This window comes from Panthera onca, chromosome E3 (assembly GCF_046562875.1).
Source record: "Panthera onca isolate mPanOnc1 chromosome E3, mPanOnc1 haplotype 2, whole genome shotgun sequence".
Lineage (NCBI taxonomy): Eukaryota > Metazoa > Chordata > Mammalia > Carnivora > Felidae > Panthera > Panthera onca.
The window spans coordinates 2,558,843-2,583,105 of NC_138354.1; the positions used below are offsets into that span (position 1 = coordinate 2,558,843).

Sequence of the window (24,263 nt, forward strand, 5' to 3'; positions counted from 1 at the left end):
TAAGTTACACAGGTAAGGTACGCCCAGTGCTTGGCGAAGGGTAGAGTTGGTTTCGGCGAGCGGCTCTCTTCAGCAGGACCGGAATCGAGCCTCCTACGAGCTGGTCGAGGCCACGGCCAAGGAGGACACGACCCACAGAGCCCACAGCCAGGCTTCCACGCCGGCAGAAAGCCAGGGGGCTCCTCCGAGAATGGAGCACGGCGGGCTGCGGACGCCGAGTGTCCTGGGCTGGGCTCTCCAGAAGCTGATCCGCGGGGGGGGGGAGTCACGGGAAAGTAAAGACCCTCTGATAGAAAGTATTCCCGGCAGAAACCGCCGGGAAAGTTTCCAAAGGAAGCGGGGGCGGCAAGGCAGGGAGGCCAGATGAGGGCGCAAAGGCCAACACGATCCCGCTGGGAGGCGCTGCGGCGACCGAGAGGGAGCCCAAGGGTCCGCCCCTCCCGGAGCACCTGCCCTTCCGTAATGGCCTAGCACTTGGAATGGGGCTCACCTGTTCAACAACAGGGTCTCGCGGAGGAGACCCAGTACGCTCCTGAGGCTCGGCCACAGGAGACATTGTGTTTCTCCCTCGCACTCTGGCCACGCTGGCTCTGGGGGAGGCCGGCTGCCATGTGTGAGGGTACCCGGGCCGTCCGCGCAGAGGCCCCTGCGGGAGGACCTGAGGCCTTCAGGTGATGGCCATTGCCACCTTGCCAGCCATGCGAGGGCGCCATCTTGGAAGCAGAGCCTTCCTCCCCAGGGGAGTCTCCCGGGGGAACGTCTCGATTGCAACCTCACGAGAGCACCCAGCTCAGCCACATGCCAGCTACTGACTCACAGAGACTGAGATAATAAACGTTATTTTAAATCACAGAACTTAAGGTGAATTTGTTCACATGGCCGTAAAGATCCGATAAAGTCATTCTGCCTCAGTCACGGGGGGAGCTCTGGAGACACCAGAAGTCATGTCTTAGAGTGTCCCGACCAGTGGGAGCTGGAGCGCCCAAGTCCCCAGACCCGTCGGTCACTGGTTCAGAGCTGCCAGGGGTGGGTTGGGGACAACCCCCCCCCCCCCCCCGGGCACTGCTGGCCTCCCACGCAGGCAGGGGAGTGGGCTACAGCAGGCAGAAGACAGCCTCCCACAACGACGTCCAGGGGGCAGCTGTGGGGGTTGAAACGCGGCAAACGGGGCTCGTGTGCGCATCAGGGCAAAGGGATTTGAGGGAACGTGAGCGGAGCCCTGATGGCATCGGCCACAGGGGCAAATCTAGCAGGTGTGTGGGGGTGGGGGTGGGGAGGGTGTGCGCGGTGCAGCCCCGGATCTCAGACCTGGAGGAGGCGGCACCGAGCCCATGGTTAAGGGCACGGGTGTGGCTCCGGACGGCTGGGTTTGAACCCCGGGCGTGTCGCTCTTTCGGAGCCTCGAACACCTCATCCGTCAAGTGGGGCAACGGTGGTCCGGTTCACGGGGTTGCGTGAAGGTTCAGTGGGATTCCCGCGGGCCTGCTGTTAGCCCACGGTCAGTGGCTATTTGGTATTATTACCAGTACTATGAATGGCAATGGAGGAGCTACCATGAGGCACCAGTCAGCAAGCTGGGGCAGAGCTGGGGACACCTGTTCCCCCAGAAAACAACACCTTAATCCAGTTCTGGGAGGGTTTGCCAAAGAGACGGGCCAAGATGCGGTTTTGTCTGTCCCGTTCATCGGTCACGCTGAAAGACCCCTACCCAGCTCTCACGGGGACAAGGCGGGGCCAGCAAATGAGGAGTGGGGAAATGGGGCAGTGTCCCCCCAGCTAGAATTTCATTACTGCCCAGGGGCCTTGGAAGCCTGCTTCTAAGGCCCTCTGGCCTCAGACCCTCAGACAAGACCACTGATCCAACGGTCACGCTCCAGCTGATTCAGCCGGGGTGTTCAGGACCGCCTGTGACGCAGCGCTAAATACCCCGGAGATGTGATTCTTGCCGACATCTGCCCGACTGGGGAGACTGGAACCAGGGCCGTTCACTTGCTCACCTCTGGGGGCCACCGCCGACACTGGATCTTCCCCGGTTCCCCCACCGGCGGCGCTAAATTTCCAAGTACATGTATAGGTTTCTAGGGCCCAGGGCGTAGCCGCATGGCTTCACAGAACTCTGGTGCTTGGGAGCTGGGACGGACTTGGGAGTCTGGAGGTAACTGGTCCCCTTGTATCACAGACCCGCGGCTTCCTCCATGCAACGTTATCTATCGATCTCTATTTAATAGTGACTGATGCGGCTCTTGGGCCTTTCTCTGATGAATCCAAGTTGTCCGTCAAGGAGGAGAGACAGGGCGGGAGAGAAGCATTATTATTCCAAAGCACAGTCATTAGATTAATAGTAAGCTCAAAGCCACACCATCAGCATGGGGAGGATCAATGCGATAACAGAGGTGAGGCTCTCCAGAGAAGAGAGCTGCTTCTCAGACACGTGTCCTATTTATAGATCACGTGCGTTCATTCCCCCCTCGTACCTTCTTCCCTGAGCTCTCCCAGGCGAGCTGATTATCATCTTTAAGACTACGTGTCGGCAACATAAACCACCATCGCCATCACCCTTTATCTCTGCCCCATCTTTCTTCAAAGTGCCCACCAGGAAAATTAGACAAAACCGTGTAGCTTCGTGTGGGAGCAAAGGCATTTTTCACGACTCTTCCGAAAGGAATTTTTATCTTGCCACGTTTGATCTTTCCCCGTGACTTGAGAGAATAGAAACTGTAAGGCCATAAGTAGCCGGCCAAACTTTAGAAATAATTTCCCCAGATGGATTTCTATCCACAAACATTTAGTTTTCCCAAGTCATAGCTTGTCCGCAGGTGACTTGATTTTGATGGCTTTAATTTTTACGTTCCAGATTTGTTATTCAGAATGGGTGGAGGGGGAGGGGAGGGGAGATTTTTCTCTGGAGGGTATTTCTTTCTAAATGAAAGGAAATGATTCTCTGGTTCTGTGTCAGAGAGAGCTAGGGGTGGTGGTGGTAGGAATGTGGGCAGGGCGGCGGCCGATAGCTGGAGATTCCGACCGTGGTATGAAACGGGGACTGGGCAAGGGAAGGAGGTCGATGGAGGGGAAGTCCAGGGTCTAAGTGCAACGTGACAGGTGGCCAGCCTTGCGAGACCCTTTCAGCCTTCACGTTCACCCCTGCATCCTGCACTCCACCCTCTCCGTTTAGAAGGAACTCCAGAATTCTCTCTCCCTGTTCACGGACCACGGGTTCTGAACCGCAGACTTCACTCGAATCCTCACCCTGCCTGCCATCTTGTTTTGAATTCTCCCCAGCGTCTGAGCTCATTGATTATGGCTTATTTTTCTGTTTCTGGCCTCACCTTGCCCTTTGGACTTGACACTGTGATAGAACCGCACTTTTCTGTCTCGAGCTATTATTGAGTCAGATCAACCTCCCTCCCTGGTTCAATTGAGCCACAGAACTCCCTCCCTCCGGAGGCTCCCGCCGTGGGATTCTCTTCCCTTTCCTAGTACCGTGAATGGGACTTAGATGGAGAAACCCCAGGGTGGGAGAGTCCGAATAAGCTGCCGCCACTGTCTCTTTTTCCAGGACCTCCTCTCTCTACTCTCGGCCCTTGACAACTTCACGTTTGCTAACGTTAGCATTTAGGAAACCATCTCCCCCCCACCCGCTTTGTGTATCGGCAATCGTTCCTGTTCGGATGGTTTGTGACCCGCCCTCCTTCCACATTTTTTACAAAGTTCCAGACCAGAACTATGCGCTTTCCATTAAAAGCCTATTAAAATGTATCTATTGATGAAAACTGTATGGCTCATCACCAAACACGCCGACTCAAGATAATACATGAAACTTAGGCACATAGCTCATCAATTTGGAGCTACTGGGACTCCATTCTTCTTTTCCCCTAAGACGTTAAGATCGAATCCCTTATAAAATTGGATATAATCTAAATGCTCAACAACACGGGATGGGTAAAGATATGCCCAAGTCCTACTAAACAGTCGTGTTTGCGAAGACTATTTAGTGACTCAGAGAGAGGACGTTGAGTGGAAAAGCGGGGTGAAGACTTATCTTCTGTGTAAACCCAACTCCACTGTGCCCCGTGGCAGCCTCGGCTGGGACACTGGCTTGCAGGGCCGGGGACCGTCTCTATCTTCCTCTTGGGCGGTGTCCCAAGTGTGGCCTCCAGTGGGTGGGCACAGGGGAGGAGGGTGGTCAGCAAGAAGTCAGCTGAGGGGCAGGGAAAAGCTGCTGCTTCAAGCCAGGGGCTTCAGGTGGGAAAAAGGCCGTGTGTGCGTGGGCGGGGTGGGGAGGGAGGACGGGGTGGATGGAGGGGTGAGGGAGGCCGGTGGTCTTACAATCACCATGGCGAGATGCAGCCCCGGTAAATCTCTTTAGGTGCTGGTGCTTGAGGCTTATCTTTATTCCTTAATGCCTATCTTGATTTTTTTAGACGTGATTTATACCGAGGGACAGAAGAAATAGAATCATGACGTGCACAATTTACAAGGCTGGTTTCATGTACTGTTCATTTACACATTCTGTCACATTCTAAGTGCGCACGAACACACACGCGCGCACACACACACACACACACACTACCATAGACATTTGGGGAGCTAACCCTGGAATCGGAGGTAGGATCCTGGTATTGCCATGAGCACGGGGCAGGCCAGAGCGCCCCGAGGGTTGGCAGATTTTGGATAAACAACACATTTTTTTGTTGTTGTTAGTATAAATATTCTTACTTGTTCTAGCTGGCAACTGTGCCTGGACCTCTGATTTATGAGAAGAAAAGCTTAGGTTAGGATTTACTATGCCCCCGCCTGGGAGAGAGAGAGAGACAGAGAGGGAGACAGAGAGAGAGAGATATGGAGGCAGAGAGGGAGAGATCATCGCTCTCTCTCCCTCCGGAGTACAAAGCCCGGCGGGGACTGCCTCTCTCCGATCATAAAGTTTCTCAGCCAATTTGCTCTCCCATCTCTCCCGAATTTTTTCCCTTTCTGAGAGAATCCCTCTCACCGGCTCCTATTTGCCTGGATTTACATATAATGAACCTCTTCGCTGTCTCCCTAGCAACGGGGCCTCTCACCAAACAGCCTCAGACAGAAACCCGGGCAGAACACCGTTCTAGAAGCAGCTGGCACACTGCCTCCGAACACCTTTTAAACAACATTTAAACAAGGTTTTGGAAGCTCATTTTGTTCCGTTACATATGAACTTCTCCCTTTTCCCTTTTTGGGGGAGGAAAGGCCCACGGACGTTTTTCTTGTACAGAATAGGAGCTGCTCTTCCTTCACCTCCGGGTCTCAGTGACCTGGCATGGAGAGAAGTTTCCAGATTGTGTTGAATAGTCACACAAGCCCGGGGCCAAAAAGGACTGAGGGACGGGGGGGAAGGGTGATGACGTCCACACTTAGGAACAGGAAAGACCAAGGCCCTTTGTTGTGTTCTGCAAACATCGTGCCCTTTCAAAGATTGTTTATGAAGTTGCATTTGTTAAGGAATAACGAATGTGCTAGAGACTAATTATTATTATTAACCAAAGACATACAGCGGGCCGTCAGCACTCCTACCGACCAGCGTTTCCCACTGAGCAGAGAGGATTCCCGGCCAAGGCCAAGGCCAAGGCGCTCTGGTGTCTTCCAGCTGAATGCTGCCGTCACTCCCGTGTGCACGTCCCTTTCACGTGCACGTCACTTCCGCGGAGATACAGCAGCAAAACTGAAGACTCCCTCCCTGCCTGCACGAATGTGGGGGCGGAGCTGAACCTGGGGGGCCCGATGTCAGTGACCCTACAAGAGACACGCTCCGGAAGAAGAACAGGGTGGTTGGGGGGTGGTGGGGGGGGACTCGGAACAATCCCACCAACAAGCCCGCAATTTCGGGACAACGGAGAGATCACGTTCTACAAGGGCTGATGCCTAGACGCCGGGGTGCAGACCTCAGCTCTGCCACGTAATAGTTATGTCGCCCTGACCTCGCTGAGCCTCAGGGATGCCATCTGTAAAATGGGCTGATAAAACCGGGGCCAGTCAGGATGCGTGTGAAGGGAAAATGCAAAGTGCGACCCAAACTGAGGCCGGGTCTCGTTTTGTCTGCAACGCGGTCTGGGCTTTACCCTCACGAGTTACAGCATGGCAGCCAGGCGGTCCTGGGACTAGAAACGTCCTCACGAGAGGCCAGCGCCCCTTCCAGATGCCCTCGCAGAAGAGAGAGCAAAGTTCTTTCGTGGAGCCGTCATCGAACCTGCCCCCGGGGTTCAGGGACAGATCTGATATGCTGGGACCACACTCAACCAGTCAGGGTCCAGAAGGCGATTCCAGGGGCCGCCGCCAGGGGGAATCACGCGACACGCGCTGGCCAAGGAGGCGCGAGGGGACCCCCGCGGGACTTCCGCGGGAAGCTGGCTTCTGGGCGCAGGTGCCGCCTGTTCCTCCGGCTGCCTCCTCCTTCCTCCCGCCGCCGCCCGGGTCAGAAACTGCAGGGCGGAAGCCGGTCCCGGCTTGACGGTGGAAGGCGCCCCCTAAGAATGACGCAGCGGCAGGGAGGCCCCGGCCACCCCCTCCCGCGAGACACCTGGGACCGCGCAGAGGTGCGGGGAAAGGCGCCGTCTCCGCCGGCGTCGGGCTTCCGCTACAAGCGGGCACAGCTGCTCACAGGCGGTCGCTAGGCGTTAGGATGAGCAGACCTGGGGAGGCGAACCCTTAACCTGAGGCCCGGATGCAATTCAGACAGGCTCCAAAGCCGGGGCTCCCACCCTAAAAAGAAGGGAGGTTCTGGCACGTGCGACGACACGGGTGAACCTCGCGCACGCTTTGCTCGGTGGAAGAAGCCCGCCCCCGGAGGACGGAGGCTGCACGATCCCACGTCTGCGGGGTCCCTGGCGTCGTCACGTTCCCAGAGACGGAAAGCGGGTGGCGGGGGGGAGTGGGGAGCGGGTGTTCAGTGGGGACAGAGTCTCAGTTTGGGGACACGAAAAACTCCCGGATGGGGACGGTGGCTGCCCGGCAGTGTGAACGCACCCAGTGCCACTGAACTGCACGCTTAAAAATGGCAAAAAATGGTAGAATTCATGCCGTGTGTATTTTACCACAATAGGAAAAAATTCAGTGCGGGGAAAATCTTAATCAGGAAAACAAAACGGGCGCCTGGGTGGCTCAGTCGGTCGAGCATCTGACTCTAGATCTCGGCTCAGGGCCTGATCTCACAGTTTGTGAGTTGGAGCCCCGCATCGGGCTCTGCGCTGACAGCATGGAGCCTGCTTGGGATGCTCTCTCTCGGCCCCTCCCCTGCTTGCACACTCTCTGGGAAAATAAGTAAACAGACTTAAAAAAATAAACAATAAAAACGATGCTCCCTCTCACACCTGCCTTGTACAAACTAGGAGCATTTTGTGCTTTCTCCTTCAAGAGATTCTGAGCTCCCCGTTTCCATGGCCCCCGCCCCCCGCCCCCCAGGTCCTCTGGGTTCTGGTCAGCATCCAGGATGATGGCTGAGTGTCGCTGAAGCGGCTTCTGCTGCTGGGGCCGCCACCGCTCTGCCTACAGCAAGGACTAGAGACAGGCAAGACCCTGTCACAGCTCTCAAGACAGAGGCTGAATTTCTAGCGTCTTGGGAAGTGGAGCCGGGGGGCCTGAGTCGGACCCTCAGCAACTCCGAACCGAGAGGACCAGGGATAACGTTTCTCCAGGAACGAAACATTTCCAGAGCGCATACATTAACATTCAAGACTCCCCGAGAATATTCAAAGTGTCACGGAGGTCCCGATTTGGGGAGAGGCTGTCCCTTTCCCTAAGTGAAAATGTCACTGCTCTGCCTCCTGAGCGAGGCTCCCAGCTCCCAGCTGCTCTACCCCAGGATCACTGAGGCATCTTAATTAGGTTAAAGCGTTTATACAGCTTTCCTTCTCCACGTTCCTCGGTCATCTCTCTGGGTATTTCACTGCGCGAGGGTTCAAGTTACGAGTCACTGCTTCCCTTCCTGAGGGGCCCTCACAGAAGGGCGAAAAGTGTCCGTCTTGCCTTCGGATGCTTAAAGCGGATCTCTGGAGCCCGAGGACGTGTGGGGAAAGAGAACAAGGTTCATCTGGGCCAGTGGTTCTCCGTCCCGGCAGCCCCTCCGGGTATCTTGGGGACCTTTGACAAACGCAGATGCTACCCCCCCAAACCAATGAAATGAGAAGCTCTCGGGTGGAGCCCCGGCCTCAGTAGCTTTCCGGGGTGATTCCAGCCCCACTGAAAACCCATGCTCCGGGAGGCTTGCTCCCGTGTGTGCGGTCCGTGGGCCGGCAGCAGCACCTGGGAGCCAGGCAGGGGGACGACCTCGGCCCCGCTCCTGGGCCCCCGGGATCACCCGACTCAGAATCGACATGTGAGCAAAGTTCTCACCGGACCCACGTGCACGAGACTTAGGGAAGCCTGAGGAGGACCGCCCGCCGTCAGGAGGGATCTTGACTGTTGCTGGCGATCTCAAGCCTCACCGCCCTCAACTCTAGTTGTTTGCTCCCCAACTTCTCCCACGTCTGGGCGGGACGGGGGCCGGCGATACTGGCCGTCCCAGGGTGGGGTGGGGTGCCCGAGCGTCAAGGGTGACTCCTTCACTGTGACGTGACACAGAAGAGTTGAACGTATACAGAGCTGGGAGCCATTCCGGTACGTAGCACTGCCTCTCCGGCCGGCTGATGCCAAGATCGTAGTCATTAGTAATAATAGTTACATTTTTTGATAACCTACTACATGACGGGCACTTGGCGTGTAGTCCTTCCTTAACAGGGAAGTCGGCATCATTGTCCCTGATTTGTAGATGAGCTAACAGAGGCTCGGAGAAGGAAGGCACTTGCCCAACAAGTTCATGCAGCTGGCATCGCAGGGGCGGCCAGGGGCCGGTTCCCCGTCGCCCCCACTGCGTTTAGAAGCCTACCGGTAGGAGGTAGGGATGAACAGGGGAAGGGAAGCGGCCGAGGAAGTGAGGGAGGCTGGAGGGGGCGGGACTGTGCAGAGCAGGGGGCCCGGATGAAGTAGAAAAAAATGTGGTTGGGGCTCCTGGTTCCGAGGGCTAGAACCCCAACACGCGCAGATAGAATTGCAGAGAGGAATCTGTGAACTCAGCTGAAATGTCTAGGAGCAGCTGGGCCTCAAGACATAACGTCTTTCTCTCTTTCTCGCCACCTCTCAGACCCGCTTTCCTCTGGGACCACGTCGCTCCCAGGCAGGCTCTGCCTCATGGTGGAGAGAGCGTTGTCTGACCGTGTCCGTCCTACATCGTCTGCTTTGCAGTCTGCAGCTGGAACTTCCCAGCAATCACCCAGACCCTTCGGGTTGACAGTGGTTGGCCGGGCCCTGGTCATCTCCTCCCTGCAGGCAGCAGTGGGACGCCACGGGGCCCTACAAAGCCGGAGGGTGGTTCTCCCAAGGAGATCAGGGCACTGTTACAGGAGGTGGAGAGAGAGAGGCAGGCACAGGGAATGACTGGCTCCACCGGATATCCCATTCTGCCCCCCAGACCGACCTTCCGCCCTCCTCTCTGCTGGGAGACTGATTTCTATGGACTGTATCACCAGATCTCCCTTCTCTGCCTTTTTTTTTTTTTTTTTTACAGCTTTATTAAGGTATAATTTGCATGCCCTAAACGTGTACAACTCAGTGATTCTTAGTAATTTTATAGCATCATGAATCCATCACAATCCTGTTTCCAAACATTTCCACTATCCCTCCTTCCCCCGCGCTCCCAAATTTACTCCCGCCTGTTTGCTGTAGCTCCAGACAAAATCCAGAATTTGCCTCTTCTGGACACGTCCTGTAATGGAATCATACAACATACAGTCTTCCAGGTCTGGCTTCTTTGGCTTCATGTGATGTTTCTGAGGTTCAGCCCTATTGCAGCCAATGTCCGTATTTTGTTTTTTATTCTGCAGGGTAGTCTGTTGGGTAGACAGGCCACATTTGGTTTATCTCTGCACCGGTTGACGGACATCTGGGCCGCGTGCAATTTGGGGCTGTTTATGAATAAAGCTGTAACGCACATTCGTGTCTAAGTCTCCATGTAATTCTCTTGAGTGGGTTCTGAGGACTGGAATTGCTATATCTCATGCTAAATTTATGTTCAACTTTTAAGGAAACTGTCAAACTATTTTCCAAAGCTTCTGTGTCATTTCACAGTCTCGCGAATGAGAGTTCCAATTTTTGTACATCCTCGTCTATACTTGGGATTGTCTGCTTCAAAAAAAAAAAATTATAGCCATTTATTAGGTGTAGGGTAGTGGTATCTCATTATGGTTTCAATTTGGGTTTCCCTGGTGACTAAAAATGTTGAGTGCCTTCTCATAGGCTGATTAGTATGTCGTCTTTAGTGAAATGTCATTCAAGTCTTGGCTCATTTTTAATTTGGCTAAATTCTCTCTTTCTTATTGAGTTGCAAGAGTTCTTTGTATTTTTTTGGATACAGTTCTTCATCAGATATGTGATTGGCAAATATTTTCTCCCAGACAGAGGCGTGTCTTTCATTTTCCCACTGGTGTCCTTTGAAATGCACAAGTTTTTAATTTTAATGATGTCCCGTTTATCAGTTGGCTCATGCTTTTGGTGTCAGGTCCAAGAACTCTTTGAAACGAAGTCTTGAAGATTTTCTCCTATGAGCTCTAGAAGTTTTATCATTGTAATTCCTACATTTAGGTCTATGATCCATTTTGAATTCATATTCCATTTTGAATCCATATTTATTTATTTTTATTATTATTTTTAACATTTTTGAGAGAGAGACAGAGGTGAGTAGGGGAGGGGCAGAGAGAGGGAGACACAGAATCGGAAGCAGGCTCCAGGCTCCGAGCTGTCAGCACAGAGCTCAACGCAGGGCTTGAACCCATGAACCGCGAGATCATGACCTGAGCTGAAGTTGGACGCTTACCTGACTGAACCATGTAGGCACCCCCCATTTTGAGTTCATTTTTAGATACGATGTAAGGGCCTAGGCTCTTTTATTTTTATTTTATTTATTTATTTTGGATACGAATATCTAATTGCTACAACACCATTTTTGAAGAGACTGTCCTTTTCCCTATCGAATTGTCTTGGCATCTTTGTCGAAAATCAATTGACCGTAGTTGTAAGGGTTTATTTCTGGAGTCTCACTTCTGTTCCATTGGTCAATAAGCCAATCCTTCTTCCAATACCACACTCTCTCCATGACTGTAGCTTTATAGTAAGTTTTGAAATTGGGCCATATAAGTGCCCAATACATTTTAGGACCAGCTTGTCAGTTCTGCTGGGGTTTTAACTGGTATTGTGTTGAATCTACAGATCAATTTGAGGAGATTGACATGTTACATCTATGGTAAATCTTCTATTCCATGATTTAGGGAGCAAGTCTCCACTTTTTTACATTTTTGTTCATTTTTCTCAGTAATGTTTTACAGTTTTAAGTGTATAAACGTCACACATTTTTTTGTTAAATTTGTTCAAAATATTGTATTCTTTTTGATGCTATTGCAAACGAGCCTTAAAAAATTTCATTACCAAATTGTTCATTACTGACTTAGAAAAATACAATTTATTTTCGTACATTGATCTTTTATCCTGTACCCTTGCTAAATTTACTTGCTCTTAGAAGGATGTGTGTGTGTGTGTGTGTGTGTGTATGTATGTGTTGATTCTCTAGGATTTTCTACATACAGAATGATGCCATCTGTGAATGAAAAGTTTTACTTCTTTCTTTCGAGTCTGAGTGCTTTTAATGGTTTTTCTTCTTTCGCCTTATTTCACCAGCTAGACTCTTCAGTGCAGTGCTGAACAGAAAGGGTGACAATGGACATCCCTACCTCATCTCCGATCTTGGCAGAAAGCATTCTGATCTTTTCCCATGAAGTGTGACGTTAATGGTGATTTCTTGTGCTTCAACAGGTTGAGAGAATTCCCTTACATTCCTATTTTGTTGATGTTTTTTTCTTCACGAATAGGTGTTGGGTTTGTCAATTGCTTTCTCTGTGTCTACTGAGACGATTCACCATCTGGGGGTGCCATCTGTTTCCTGCTAGGACCCTGACTGATGGCAAATGCTCACTGCACGATGAAACGTAAATCATGGGGTTCCCTCTTCCTGCATCGATGGATCAGTGCACCGACTCGGTGCCTCTTATCCCAGCTTTTTGGCTTCAACAGATTTGGTTTTAAAATATATCCAAAAACTGTGGGATGCTCCCAGTGTCAAAGGGGAGGCCTGATTTCCCTCCCTGGGTGTGGACTGGACTTAGTGACTCACTTCAGATGAATCGAGTACGGCAGAAGGGCTGGTGGGTGGTTTCCGAGACTAGGTCATAAAAGGCATTGTGACTTCTCTCTCCTGGATCACTCCCTCTGCAGGATGCCAAATGCTGTGTTATGCCATCACCGGGGCAGCCCTACAGAGTGAGCCTTGGGTGGGCTGTTTGGGAAGGGGAGCCCCAAGCTTTTGGATGACCGCAACCCCAACCAACATCTGACCGCAAACTCATGAGACACCTGGAGCCAGAACCCCCTAGCTGAGTTGCTCCCAAATTCCTGAACCCCAAAGCTGAAGAGTAATAAGTGATTATTCTTTTAAGCCACGGTGTGTTGGATTTGCTCTGTAGCAAATGAAAATACAAGATACATTGCCACTTTCTCTCAGGGTATGTTAAACCCTACAATGATGGAGGTGGGGCTGAAGAAACAGATTTCTGGACCAGGAGCAGGTGTAGAGGTTAGGTCCCATAAGGACGCATTATTCTCAGAGTATCTCTGGTTTCCGAATTTCCACTCAATGTCATCTAGCATCCTGTCCATCCCAACATGTCAGGTCTTTGATAAAGTGTGTTCTTCTAAGAAAGGAACCCAGGGTCATGGCCTCCCAAGACTGACGTGCTGAGCAGGTAACCTGACGCTGACACGTGAGGCTGCCCACATTTGGCCCCCACCCGGTGTTCTTTCTAGAACACCAGACAGCAGGGACACGCACACTCTGAATTTTGATCACCTGTGGGTGGATGGGCTGTTTTTTAATGAGATTCTCTGCCCAGCCCCTTCTGCTGGAAGTTTCACCCAGGAGGAAAGATCTGAAGCACTGTGTCAAAGGTTATAAAAGCATTTACGCAGCAAGTGAAGTCTTGCTTAACAATTGGCACTAAAAACAAAAAAAAAAAAAAAAAAAAAAAAAGAGGAAGAAGAAGGAGACGAAGGAGAAGGAACTATCTGCCTCAGGCTGGGGCCCTGCACCTTAGCATTTGTGTAAAGTGAAAATAAATCCCTCTTTTCTGAGAAGCAGAAGGTTCCTATTCACCTCTGTTCATGTACAATTAGATACTTTCTCATCTTCCTTGCAAGTAGAAGCTGGTTTATCGTCCTAAGAGATAGGAAACTCTTTTTTTTTAATTTATTTATTTATTTTTTTTTTTTTAATTTTTTTTTTTCAACTTTTTTTTTTTTTTTTTTTTTATTTATTTTTGGGACAGAGAGAGACAGAGCATGAACGGGGGAGGGGCAGAGAGAGAGGGAGACACAGAATCAGAAACAGGCTCCAGGCTCCGAGCCATCAGCCCAGAGCCTGACGCGGGGCTCGAACTCACGGACCACGAGATCGTGACCTGGCTGAAGTCGGACGCTTAACCGACTGCGCCACCCAGGCGCCCCAAGAGATAGGAAACTCTTAAGTAGCCTTGTGTATGTGTCAGAACATTCCAGACACAAAGGACAAAACCCCAATCCAACCTTAAGTAGCCTGAGCAAAACAGGTAACTTTCTTGTCTAACCGAACCAGAAAAGCAGGCAAGAATTTAGCCAAACAAAGGGGATTCGAACGACATCTTTTATCTTGTTTCCTCTTCTCTCAAATTAATTGCCTTCATTCTCTCCCGACACAGCTGGACCCACGGCCAGACGGATGTCCCCCAAACATGACCTCCTGTCGCATACATCCAGCTCTCTGCCTGATGTCGCCATTGGCATACCTGGCAGGGCTCGAACACTAAGTAGCCTCAAACTCGGCTCCTGATTTGCTCCTGCGGCTTGTGCTTCGTCCTCCAGTGTTTCCCTGTCAGAGTAGATGGCACCAGCCACCAGCCACACACGCCGGAAACCTCTCTGACCTCTGCCTCCCTCATCCCCTCAAGGTCAATCAGTAAGTACTCTAGCCTCCCCCCCCACCTCCCGGTCCAACTTCTTAGTCAGAGCCACCCTCCCTCCAGTGGGGTTACAGTAACTGCCTTCTAATGGATTCATCCCCAACGGTTCTTACTCCCTCTGATTCATTCTGCATTATGGTCACCCTAGAGATCCTTAAAAAACACAGATTGGACTGTCAGTCCCCCGCTCTGTACCCTTCAAGCACTACTGGGATAACACCCCAAATCTTTACAAGAGCGTGATCCTACCCCACCTGTCTCCCCTCCCTCACCTGGAGCCACTTTCCTCTTTCCTCCAGCCCACGGTCCTTCCCACCCCATGGCCTTGGCACACACTGTGTCCTCTACCCAGACGTCCCGTTCTGTTTCATTCCCGACTTAGTTCCCACACACACCTCAGAGGTGGTGTGTCGGTTTTAAATTAAGATCACGAATTCTTTGACGTTCCTCCTTCCCAAATGGAGCGCAATTGTCCCCTGTTTTAATGAACGTGGCAGAAGAGACCAGGGTGTAAAAGGCACCGGGGCTTCCTCCTCTTCTCTCCTGGATTGCCTGCTCTGGGAGAAGCAGGCTGCCATGTTGTGAGGGCACCCTCAGGAAGCCGCTGCTTGAGTCTACAGAGGCCTCCGGCCAACAGCCAGTGAGTGAGTTTGGAAGTGGACCCCGCCGCCCCACTCGGGCCCTCAGATGAGCCCCCAGCCAGCTGCTTGTCTGCAAGCTCGTGACTCAGCCAGGGACACCCCGCCATGCCATGCGTGAGCCCCTGACCCACAGAAAGGGAGATAATTAAAGGCTTATTGTTTTGAGGCACACAGCTCTGTGGTAATCTGTTACACAGCAACAGACGATTGATATGGTCATTTCCTACCTTATTCCCTTTCTTTTTTAAAAACATTTTTTTTTAACGTTTATTTATTTTTGAGACAGAGAGAGACAGAGCATGAACGGGGGAGGGTCAGAGAGAGAGGGAGACACAGAATGTGAAACAGGCTCCAGTCTCTGAGCACTCAGCACAGAGCCCGACGCGGGGCTCCAACTCACGGACCGCGAGATCGTGACCTGAGCTAAGTCGGACACTTAACCGACTGAGCCACCCAGGCGCCCCATCCTACCTTATTCCCTTTCATAGCTCCTCTGACATTTACAGTTAAGTAAGTAGCTGGGGAACTCACTGTGGAGAAATGTCCACTGTGGTCCCCACCACGGCCTTGGGGATCTGACCCGGGTAAGTGCTTGCGGGGGTCACCGCACGCACCCAGCTGGTGGTAGTCTAAGTCTTCTGGGAGGCAGGATCAGGCCAAACAAAACAGACACCAGAAGCCCATCATTTTCAATGCCCTTTCCTTGACAAAACAAAATTATTTCCTGTGACAATCACACGATAATTAATACTTTCTTGCATCATTCTTTAGTTTTAAGGCGAACGGCAACAACTAAAGACAAACTTTTAGGGGCGCCCGGGTGGTTCAGTCGGCTGAGCGTCCCACTCTTGATTTTGGCTCAGGTCATGATCTGGGGGTCCTGGGATCGGGTCCTGAGTCAGGCTCCACACGAAGATACAGCCTGCTTGGTGGTCTCTCTCCCCCTCTCCCTCCGCCCCTCTCCCGTGCTCCTGCTCTCTAAGATAAAGTAAAAAATAAAATAAATTTTAAAAAAACATAAACTTTTATTTTAAAGATATTACTTGAACTCCATGAAATGAATGCGTTATTGAAACACAGGAACGTGCAGGGCCACGGGGGTGGGAGATCTGAATCGTTCCTGGAGCCAGCAAAACCTGGCTAACTTCCTCTTTAAATGAACGCACACGGGGGTGCCCGGGGGAGCTCAGTCGTCTAAGTGTCCCTTGATCTCGGCTCAGATCATCATCTCAGGGCTTCCGGGTTTGAGCCCCACATCAGGCTCTGCGCCGACAGTGCAGAGCCTGCTTGAGATTCTCTCTCTGCCCCCTTCCTGCTCTCTCTCTCAAAATGAAATGAAATGAAATGAAATAAAATAAAATAAAATAAAATACAAATAAACGAGCGCCTGGTGCTGTGTTCCTGGGTGTCGGGGCCAACCATGGACCTGGGACTTCTCCGCATCACCCTCCACGTACGATATGAGGTCTACTCCAGGACGAGTCACAGACATGCCGACCTGAAGCCAGACCACTCAGCCATCACCGCAGGAAATGTCTACAACTTAGGCCGATGAAAGATTTGGGGAGGGCGTGTGTGTTACCGCCAGCACAGTGCAGAACTACCACAGGGCGATAATAAAAAGTAGACAGACTTGAAAACATTTTTTTTTTGACGTTTATTATTTTTGAGAGAGCACGGGTGTGTACGGCGGGGGAGGGGCAGAGAGAGAGGAGAGAGAGAAAATCCCAAGCAGGCTCCGTGCTGCCAGCGTGGGGCTCGAACTCACGAACCACGAGATCACGAGCTGAGCCGAGATCGAGAGTCAGACCCTTCACCCGCTGAGCCACTCAGGCGCCCCAAAAAGCAGATAGACTTTTAGGTGGTTTTATAGCTGTTTGAAAATCCTCTATAGACAGTGCACTCTCGCTGCATGCAGGCTCCTGGGACGGACAGCTCCCACCCTAGGCTGACCTTCTGGAAGGACCGAGGAAGGAGGCATCCAGTTACGAGCTAGGAGCACAACACCACGCTGGGAATGTTTTTTTTCACACATATGGGGGTGGCGTTAGCGGTCTAGGGATTTGGGGACATTCGTACACAGTCTTTGAGGATCTTTGCTCTGCCAAGGACAGTGCTCTGGGTGGTGACAGCCAGGTCGTGGGTGTGGGCCACCCCTGTCTCGCTGCCCGGCACGCGCCTCACTGCCCCCCACCCCCCAGAGCAGAGTGCAGGCTTGCGGAAGACGCTTTGGTCGTCGTCAGGTTACAGCTCCATTTCCTACGCGGAGTCCTTAAAACACATTTAAATATTTCAAATTGTCTCCAAATTTTTTTAGAATTCATAAATTTGTAACAGTAACAAGATCATAAAAGAAAAAGCTTGCCCCCGACCAATAGGAGAGAGAACTGACTTATTTATATGTTTATCATTTATTTTCATTTCCCACCTGGATAGTCCCCGGGGATTTGATTTCTCGTTTCCCACAGAATCCAAAGACACAAAGCAGCAGTCGGTGTTAAATAATCTTTACTCTACACCTGTTCAAACTACCTGCAAGAGACACTAGTCGTTTGTCCTTATGCACAAACATCAATCCGGGGAACATGAAATTTTAACTATCCATAAATATTCCAACATCCGTACACACGGAGCATCTAATTCCAGCATCAAAATGCAGATAGGCATGAATAGATATTTGGATTTATGACAAAGGGAATCTCATCTGGAAGCCCCTCCCAGGTAGGTCTGGGGCTGGGTGTGACATATTTGGGATGATGTCTGTTTCCCTCTATTTCTATCAGGGTGATCCTGTAATCCTGTTTAATTAATAATACACGTTGCACGTTTCTCCCCCCCTCCTTCCCATTTAAATTATGTTTGAAATGAGACGGCTGGATGCTTCTTACAAAAATGCCTTGAAAAATAAGCCGTGTCAGACATGAATGATTTATTATCACTCAGAATGCTGGCTGGGGAAGTCTCAGAATTGATGTCGCTTCCTGCTGGCATTTCTGCGACGAGGACAGTCCAGGGTGCTCTCCTCCTGGGCCCTTGCACGCATGGGGAGGCAGCTCTCACATGCTGTCTCCCCTCCACTGTCTCCCGCTTCCTCACTCCCCTTTGCATGAAACTTGCCCCAGCTTTTGGAGGGCATGTGGAGCCTGACATGAGGCTCGAACTCATGAACCATGAGATCATGAACTGAGCCGAGATCAAGAGTCAGACCCTTCACCGATTGAGCCACTCAGGCGCCCCAAAAAGCAGACAGACTTTTAGTCGGTTTTATAGTTGTTTGAAACTAGAGACCAGCCACTATGCCATAAAGTCAACGACCAGGAGAACAGAGATCCCATGGTCTGGAAGACCTCAAATGAGTTGCATCACACTGACGAGTTCACAGGTTAGCGACCTTCCAAGCCAAGGTTCTTGGACACACTCTGCCCAAATCACAGGGTCGCTGTGCTGTCGATAGTTTGCTCTGTCGGGAATACGAGTGATTATTTATTGAGCACGTACTATGTGCCATGCACTAAGCCCATTACAGGAGCAATCTCACTCCTCACTCTTCACAATTGGTATTAAGGGCATCCCTATATCACAGGTGACAAAACTGAGGAACCCAGCAAGCACGCAGCCCATCCAGGAGAGAGACCCAGATGGCCAGAGTCCAGACTCAACCCTTTCAATGGACTATTGATTACTAATAACCATAGCTAGCCTTTTCCGAACATTGCATGCCAAGAGATGTGCTAAGCCTTCCATAACTACTGCTTCCTTTTGTCTTGGCAGGACGTACAGGGACAAAGATTCTTGTCCACGTTTGACAGGTGAGGAAACAACGGAGGCTCGGAGAGTGAAGTCAGTTGTCTAAGGGAAGCCCTACGGCCAATGGGAGGGGTGCCATCTCCCCAACTCCTTAGCCCCTTGTGTTACTCTGCTTTATTGACATGGCAGATGGCATGGTGGGGGGTCGGTCCCAGGGGTGCGATCCCCCTAGAGCTCTATTTTCAGTTTTCTTCAATCTGGTTCCTGTTCCCTTTTCTGCACAGTAATCCCCCCAACCGAGAGAGCCAAAGAATAATGAAGAGAAAACGTTCATGAGCTACCGTTCTCCTCCCCCACCCATCCGACTGAGTGGATCCAGCCTTTCTGGAAGCACCTTGGGAGTCCCCAGTAAAGTGGACGGTGCACGGAATCACAGGCCAGGAGTTCCAGCGTGAAAGGGCGTACTGAATTCCTAGGACCCCTTTTCTTCCCCCAACAGGGCAACGTTTCGTGGCAGGTCTGGTTTAAGAGACTGACGTACTCTCCCCAAAACAGGTAAATTTCCTACTGAAATGCTCTCTCCTGGAACCTCGAGCACAGAAAGCAGCGAGCTGGCTGTCTCTACAGTTGCATCCAAGAGACGTTAAAAAAAAAAAAAATCTGGACGTCATAGGCGATATTGATTCATACATACGCAGAGACCCAAATCGGAACGGGAGGGTAAAAAGCAAATCAATGAATAAATGCATTTCTTCTGCTCCTGACCTTAGATAATGTGTGCTGATTGAGGGCCTTGTCACTTATTCATAAAACCAGTGTTAAATATTAATTATTCGGCAGATGGCTCAGTCCCAGGAGGGGCCGCCACCGCCTCCCCCAAGGTGCTCTGGGGGCTCCCACAGCTTCCCCACCCCCACTCTGTCACCCAAGCCCTCGGACAGATTTAGATTAGAAGTCACCAGGACTCTGTCTCTACCGGCATGATCGTGGACAGGACAATTACGGAAACAGAATTCATTGTTCGAACAGGCTGAGCTCATAATATCAGTGTGGATTTAGAAAAATCACTTCTTGGCCAGGAATTAAAAATAGCTCTCTCCCCCACCCCCGCCCCCACCCCCCTCTTTCTCTCTCTTGCCAGATTTAGAATCGGAGAAACCTTGATAGGTCACCTCCTAGTTAGTATTCCTGTGGTACCTCCGATTTGCAACATGCTTGAGAATCATTTTCTTTTAAAATACCAGTTCTTTACAACATTCCTGGGACGGAGTTCCAAGTTATTAGCTTAGTTTTAGATGCACGGGGGTGGAGACACAGAAGCGGGAGACCTACCTACCCAAGGAGCCTAAGGGACAGGTTTGGAGACTGCATGTTAGGACCTCACCCCCAAATGTGAGCACTCAGTGAGAGGGGAGCCCCAGCGGCTTCTCCTCAGCACCCCCCCTTTGTCTATCTTCAATGGGTTCTCTGCCACCTTAGAATTGAAGAAGAAAAATTCAACAAGGGCCCGTATGGTGCTGTTTGGTAACAGCCGCGGGAACTGCAGCCCAGGGACGGGGCCGAGCCCGGAGCAGGACTTGGGGGACCCAGCACTCCACTCCGTCACCTGCACCCCACCCTCCGGCTGAGCATGTTGACGAGTGCCCCCCAAATTCATGTCCACTTGGGGCCCCAGGAGGTGACCTTATTTGGAAATAGGGTGCTGGCGGATGTATTTATTTAAGATGAGGTCACACTGGATTAGGGTGGGCCCTAAACCCAACCACGGGTGTCCTTATAAAAAGGCCACGTGAACAGAGGAGGCAGGTCACGTGCCAGGGGTGGGGAGACAGAGATGGGAATCGTGTGTCCACAAGCCAGGCAGCACCCGCCAGAGCCGCCAGGAGCTGGGAGAGGCAGCAAGGACCCTCCCCTGGAGGCCGCAGAGGAAGGGGGGCCCTGCCGACTCCCCGGGTTCAGCCATCTGGCCTCCAGAGAGATGAGGGAATAAATTCCTGTTGTGGTTGTGGTCCTCTGTTCTGGTCCAGGTTGTGGTCCTCTGTTCTGGTGGCCGCAGGACCCCGACCCGTTTGGATGTGACCCCGCTCCTTACGGACCTTTGTCTCCCACAGGGGCTTCCTGTCCTGGGCTGTGGTGTGGGCACAGGCGAGCAGTCACCCGCGGAGCAAGCCAACATTGTTCTTCTCGCTCGGGAAAGCGTATTTACACAGTCCAGAACTGCCACCCGTTCGCTAAGTTAAGGAAAATAAGAATTCCTGGGGTGCCTGGGTGGCTCCGTCAGTTAAGGACCTGAGTCCTGGTTTCAGCTCAGGTCATGATCTCACGGTTCATGGGATCGAGCCCCGCATCAGGCTCTGTGCTGACAGTGCTGAGCCTACTTGGGATTCTCTTTCTCTGCCTCGCCCCTGCTCACTCTCTCTCTCAAAGAAATAAATAAACTTAAAAAAATTAAAAATGTAAAATAATAGAAATAAACAAACAGTTCTTTCTGACCAGGGCCTGGGGTTGGAATGGGTCTCCAAACTAAAAAGTTGTTTTCACTTGGTCTTTTTTCTTTCCGCCTGCCTACCTGACGCCCTTCTCTCCCCCCACCTTCCTTCCTCTCCTCTGCCTCCTCTATTCCCTCCTTGAACACCAACTCCAACTTGTCTGAGTAGGAGCTACGTGATTCTGGAATCTAAGCAACAAGGTTTGAGAAAGCCACCTCAGCCCTCCTTCCGAGTCCACACATATCCCCTGACAAAACAAGTCCTGAAACCCCACCGGTTCAAAATCACGGAGCAACAAAACCATACTTGATGGAAGCTTCCGGAATGTTAAGGACCAGACTCCGAGAGGCCAGGGTTTCCGCCATCATCTGTTGTCTCTGTCCCCGGAGAGACTCCCCGGCTCCCCGCCCACCTCTGTGAGGCAGACAGGTGACTAACACCACCTTATGGCCTCAGAGCAAAGTACATATCGATGGCTCGTGAGGAAGACAATGACAGTTTGGGCACAGGGAGGTCAAGCTCTGTTCTTGTCACGTCTTTTTATTTCCCTCCGCGCTTGGGAGCTTTGGAGATGCGTTGGTGGGGCGGAGGGAAGTGCGTGCCAAAAGAATTCTCTGGTGCCCCCTCAGACCTTCTGAGAAACAACCATTTGGAATGTAATAATAATGTCACCACCATAAAGAACTATGTTATAACCAAGCTGGTATGAGCTGCCCCAAACCTTCATGACCACACGGCCTCTGTTTGGAACCGTCGCTACGCGAACACACGGGTGCTTCTCTTACAAAGCACCGCTCGTTCTGCTCAGCTAATCGGCCCTATCTGCCTCCTTCCTATAAGATGGTTCTACAAGTCTGTGGATTTCACCCACGTCACTCTTGGCACAGGAAGCATTTCTATCGGGTGCGGTGGAAGTCCTTACGTCCATTAGGAGCAACGCGCGAGGCAATCCTACCACTCGGAAATCATACGAGGAAATTATACTTACAACAGGGAATTATTATAATTATATATAATATACATATAATATACATATTATAATAATTATAATTACAATAGGGAAAATTACACCGGCTCATACTCATGCACTGAACCGTCACACTGAGATCTTTAAGATGACGAGCCACGCACCCGCGGGAGAAAAATGAGGAGCGAAAACGCCAGGACAATTTATTCCGAGGATTATCTCTCAGGGAAGGGGTCGCATTGTGCTTGGTAATCATCTCCTAAGAAAGTCGTGGCTAACGGAGGAGGAAGGATCCGGGCTAACTCAGTGTGAGGTCAGGGGGTTCTGGCACCGGGGTTCGGGCTCCCAGACGGGAGTCCCAGTTCACACCTGCTGCAGAGCAGAGTCAGGGAACAGGGACGGAGGGTGAAAGGAGACCCCCCCCCCCCCACGCACACCCTACAAGCGCTGAACTTCTCATACCGCTAAGGGTAGAAGAGCTGGTTCGAGCCAGTAGACGAAACAGACCCAGAGGGTCCTCCCCAGCTCATGCAGCTCCCACGGGCAGCCCTCTCCTGGATTTGCCATCTCGTCCCGGTGGGGATTATTCTGAACAATTAAGGCAAAACTAGATATTTTCTCGAACGAGTTTTATGTCACATAGAATGATTGCCAGGTTTTCCTCAATGCCGTGTGTGGGCTGCCCAATAACCATGATGCTAAAAGTGTATTTTAGGGAGGAGGGAGGGGAGAAAAGAAAGAAGGCAGAGGGAGAGCACTGGAGGGGGAGCGGGGTGGGTTGGCCCACATCGTGAGCACCCAGGACGGCACCTGCAAGCGAAGTTCTCCTTGACCCCATTCACGATGCCTTTTTCTTACAGGAAAGCATTTACTTCCCAAGCCCGAACCTGGAGTTTCCATTCCACTTAAATACCCCGACACCCACCTCCCCCAGCCGGGGCGCGTCCTTGCTGGCTTCCCCTCTGCCCACCGTCCACTCAACACACGCACGCGTCTCAGCGACCACGTCCTCGTGGGGCGCCCCAGCCGCCTCCAAGCCGCCCGCCTCGCTTTACCCCCGCCGCAGCGGCTTCCAGCTACACCTGTGCATCGATTCGGTTTACAAACACTGAGCCAAGCATCGATTCTCCCGCAGCCCGCCCTCGGCCACAAAGCAGATTCATCTGAAAACAGCCCCCGCCCTGCTTCCCTCTCCCTGGCGGCCCCCTTGGCTTTCCTAGGAGGCTGCATTAGCAGGTCTGCGGCCAAGGCTCCGCTTGTCCTCTAACTTCCAGACCCGACCATGCCTGGTCCCACAGCCTCGGTGCCTCCCTAAGTCGTGTTCTCCCCGTGCATCTGTCAGACGTCTGTCCACCCCTCGAGACACCCCCAGCAACCCCCCCTGCAAGGCCCCCCGCGTCTCCGGCACCTGCAGAGAGGAGCTGGGCCGCGAGGCTCCCAGGCCCGGCTCCTCTGAGGGGCCGTGCTAGCTGCAGGGTTCCCTACCGGGCGGCCTGGGTGATGCTCATCCCGGCTCGGTGTCTCCCTCTGCTCGCTCCTGCTTCCTCTGCCTCGCCTCCACGGTGTTAACCCCACGGCACTCCTCCGTGGACGTCCTGCAGCTGAAGCCGAGCCCGCCTGTCTCGGAAACCTGGCCTGGACAGCACCTGAGGCCACCTTGGCATTTGGGAGGGGGGGGGGGAGGGCAGCAGGTGTGGGCTGGTGAAGGCTGATGGGAGGAGGAACGGAGCGTAGGGTCCACATCCGACCCGAGGCCCCACGCTCGGTCTTCTCCGCAGCCGGGAGAGGGGGAGCCACCCTCTGGGGCTGCGGGTGGAGGGGCAGGATGGGGAAACGAGAGCGCTCGCTCTTGTTCCCCCTGTGCCGGCAATTACGCAGCTCCTGTGACCTCGGTTCTCTGTCCTGTCCCCTTACTCATGTGCCTCCCAGCTGCATTGACCATGCCCTTTATTGTCTGTGTCCTTGCTGACCCGAGGGCCTGCCCCTCCCAGGGCTCGCTGATTCCATTCACCACGTGTGAGCCATTCGGAGGCACACCAAGCAGCCCAGAGCCCCTGCTCCAACTCCCTTCTCTACGGGGCTCTCACGCTCTGGGCCGCCGTCCCCCTGCCCTCATCACCAGAGCTGGGTACCAGCCCGCCGGGGGGCGGCCCCTGTGCCCTGGGGCCGCTGGAATGATTCAAACTCGCCAGGCCTGAGCCGACTCGTGCTGTTCATCCTTGGGGGGTGAGCAGACTGGCTGGCTGTGCCCATTAGACCAGGAAAACGATGATTCACATGGATCAGCTGGCCCAGGAAGGGCCGTGGCCTGGGGCACATG

At 52.3% G+C, this 24,263-nt stretch overlaps 1 long non-coding RNA gene across 2 annotated transcripts; it reads left to right on the top strand.

Moving 5' to 3' along the window:
- The first annotated feature begins 12,274 nt into the window (after nucleotides 1–12,274).
- On the top strand, nucleotides 12,275–19,264 carry LOC132689663 (uncharacterized). 2 transcript variants are annotated; one of them, XR_009615098.3, is made up of 4 exons: nucleotides 12,275–12,550; nucleotides 13,839–14,095; nucleotides 18,512–18,549; nucleotides 18,772–19,264. It is a non-coding gene; the product is annotated as an uncharacterized LOC132689663 (long non-coding RNA). The 2 variants fall into 2 exon arrangements; XR_009615097.3 differs by having other exon boundaries at nucleotides 12,276–12,611.
- The last annotated feature ends 4,999 nt before the right edge of the window (nucleotides 19,265–24,263 follow it).